This window comes from Triticum dicoccoides, unplaced genomic scaffold (genome assembly GCF_002162155.2).
Source record: "Triticum dicoccoides isolate Atlit2015 ecotype Zavitan unplaced genomic scaffold, WEW_v2.0 scaffold65314, whole genome shotgun sequence".
NCBI classification, from domain to species: Eukaryota; Viridiplantae; Streptophyta; class Magnoliopsida; order Poales; family Poaceae; genus Triticum; species Triticum dicoccoides.
The window spans coordinates 1-1,775 of record NW_021289317.1 but is presented as its reverse complement, the minus strand read 5'-3'; the positions used below and the strand labels follow the sequence as shown (position 1 = coordinate 1,775).

The 1,775-nt window shown below is 51.5% G+C and overlaps 4 non-coding genes and 1 pseudogene across 4 annotated transcripts; all 5 read right to left on the bottom strand.

Moving 5' to 3' along the window:
* LOC119347367 lies at positions 1 to 117 on the bottom strand (the record flags this gene model as incomplete). Its single annotated transcript, XR_005168296.1, has 1 exon — positions 1 to 117. It is a non-coding gene; the product is annotated as a 5S ribosomal RNA (ribosomal RNA).
* A 297-nt stretch (positions 118 to 414) lies between these two features.
* LOC119347365 lies at positions 415 to 533 on the bottom strand. The gene has a single exon (XR_005168295.1). It is a non-coding gene; the product is annotated as a 5S ribosomal RNA (ribosomal RNA).
* Positions 534 to 830: 297 nt separating this feature from the next.
* Positions 831 to 949, bottom strand: LOC119347364. The gene has a single exon (XR_005168294.1). It is a non-coding gene; the product is annotated as a 5S ribosomal RNA (ribosomal RNA).
* A 297-nt stretch (positions 950 to 1,246) lies between these two features.
* LOC119347363 lies at positions 1,247 to 1,365 on the bottom strand. The gene has a single exon (XR_005168293.1). It is a non-coding gene; the product is annotated as a 5S ribosomal RNA (ribosomal RNA).
* A 297-nt stretch (positions 1,366 to 1,662) lies between these two features.
* Positions 1,663 to 1,775, bottom strand: LOC119347366 (annotated as a pseudogene; the record flags this gene model as incomplete).

Sequence of the window (1,775 nt, the reverse complement as noted above, 5' to 3'; positions counted from 1 at the left end):
AATGCAACACGAGGACTTCCCAGGAGGTCACCCATCCTAGTAGTACTCTCGCCCAAGCACGCTTAACTTCCGAGTTCTGATGGGATCCGGTGCTTTACTGCTGGTATGATCGCATCCGACATGTTAACCCGGTCTTCGTCCCTTATCCTTGCCCCTCCCAGCTCCACTATAAAGACGATTGTACATTGCTTTGGCCGCTCCCTCTCAACTACGGAGACGAGTTTATCGCGGTTTCCACCCCTCCCTCTCAACCGCACCAGTGCACGCTTGCCGCGCCACAATGCCGACGCTGGACCCGTGAATCGTGAGCACCCAGCTATGACTTACCGCACTCGTGCAAAATAATAAAACACGGTAAATATATTACTTACACGTGCGTTCTGTTTTGCAAGCGGCGCGAAAAAAATTAAAAAGGGAATGCAACACGAGGACTTTCCAGGAGGTCACCCATCCTAGTACTACTCTCGCCCAAGCACGCTTAACTTTGGAGTTCTGATGGGATTCGGTGCTTTAGTGCTGGTATGATCGCATCCGACATGTTACCCCGGTCTTCGTCCCTTATCCTTGCCCCTCCCAGCTCCACTACAAAGACGATTGTACATTGCTTTGGCCGCTCCCTCTCAACTACGGAGACGAGTTTAACGCGGTTTCCACCCCTCCCTCTCAACCGCACCAGTGCACGCTTGCCGCGCCACAACGCCGACGCTGGACCCGTGAATCGTGAGCACCCAGCTATGACTTACCGCACTCGTGCAAAATAATAAAACACGGTAAATATATTACTTACACGTGCGTTTTGTTTTGCAAGCGGCGCGAAAAAAATTAAAAAGGGAATGCAACACGAGGACTTCCCAGGAGGTCACCCATCCTAGTACTACTCTCGCCCAAGCACGCTTAACTTCGGAGTTATGATGGGATCCGGTGCTTTAGTGCTGGTATGATCGCATCCGACATGTTACCCCGGTCTTCGTCCCTTATCCTTGCCCCTCCCAGCTCCACTACAAAGACGATTGTACATTGCTTTGGCCGCTCCCTCTCAACTACGGAGACGAGTTTAACGCGGTTTCCACCCCTCCCTCTCAACCGCACCAGTGCACGCTTGCCGCGCCACAACGCCGACGCTAGACTCGTGAATCGTGAGCACCCAGCTATGACTTACCGCACTCGTGCAAAATAATAAAACACGGTAAATATATTACTTACACGTGCGTTTTGTTTTGCAAGCGGCGCGAAAAAAATTAAAAAGGGAATGCAACACGAGGATTTCCCAGGAGGTCACCCATCCTAGTACTACTCTCGCCCAAGCACGCTTAACTTCGGAGTTCTGATGGGATCCGATACTTTAGTGCTGGTATGATCGCATCCGACATGTTACCCCGGTCTTCGTCCCTTATCCTTGCCCCTCCCAGCTCCACTACAAAGACGATTGTACATTGCTTTGGCCGCTCCCTCTCAACTACGGAGACGAGTTTAACGCGGTTTCCACCCCTCCCTCTCAACCGCACCAGTGAACGCTTGCCGCGCCACAACGCCGACGCTGGACCCGTGAATCGTGAGCACCCAGCTATGACTTACCGCACTCGTGCAAAATAATAAAACACGGTAAATATATTACTTACACGTGCGTTTTGTTTTGCAAGCGGCGCGAAAAAAATTAAAAAGGGAATGCAACACGAGGACTTCCCAGGAGGTCACCCATCCTAGTACTACTCTCGCCCAAGCACGCTTAACTTCGGAGTTCTGATGGGATCCGGTGCTTTAGTGCTGGTATGATC